At 37.1% G+C, this 361-nt stretch overlaps 1 protein-coding gene and 1 long non-coding RNA gene across 2 annotated transcripts in view; one reads left to right on the top strand and one right to left on the bottom strand.

Moving 5' to 3' along the window:
* vipr1b (vasoactive intestinal peptide receptor 1b) overlaps nt 1-361 on the top strand; it is a 48257-nt gene that overhangs the window by 30199 nt on the left and 17697 nt on the right. The gene's annotated exons all lie outside the window — the stretch shown is intronic.
* Nucleotides 1-361, bottom strand: part of LOC116672378 (uncharacterized) — an 11018-nt gene that overhangs the window by 8713 nt on the left and 1944 nt on the right. The gene's annotated exons all lie outside the window — the stretch shown is intronic.

The raw sequence follows: 361 nt of genomic DNA, 5'->3' as shown, positions 1-361 counted from the left end.
TGGAAAAATCTCCGAAAGGCATCAAATGACAGATTAGACATTCATATTATATGTCACAAAAAAGTTAGATTTTATTTCCATCATTTACACTTTCATAATAACAGAAAACAAAAAAATGGCGTCTGCAAAAGTTTGGGCACCCTGCAGAGTTAATACCTTGTACTGCCCCCTTTGGCAAGTATCACAGTTTGTAAACACTTCTTGTAACCAGCCAAGAGTCTTTCAATTCTTGTTTGAGGTGTCTTCGCCCTTTCTTCCTTCCAAAAGTCTTCCAGTACTTTGAGATTTCTGGACTGTCTGTCACTCTCTGCTCTTTTAAGGTCTATCCATAGATTTTCAATTATGTTGAGGTCAGGAGATT

Source organism: Etheostoma spectabile, chromosome 22 (genome assembly GCF_008692095.1).
Source record: "Etheostoma spectabile isolate EspeVRDwgs_2016 chromosome 22, UIUC_Espe_1.0, whole genome shotgun sequence".
NCBI classification, from domain to species: Eukaryota; Metazoa; Chordata; class Actinopteri; order Perciformes; family Percidae; genus Etheostoma; species Etheostoma spectabile.
This window is presented reverse-complemented; position numbering and strand designations above follow the sequence as displayed.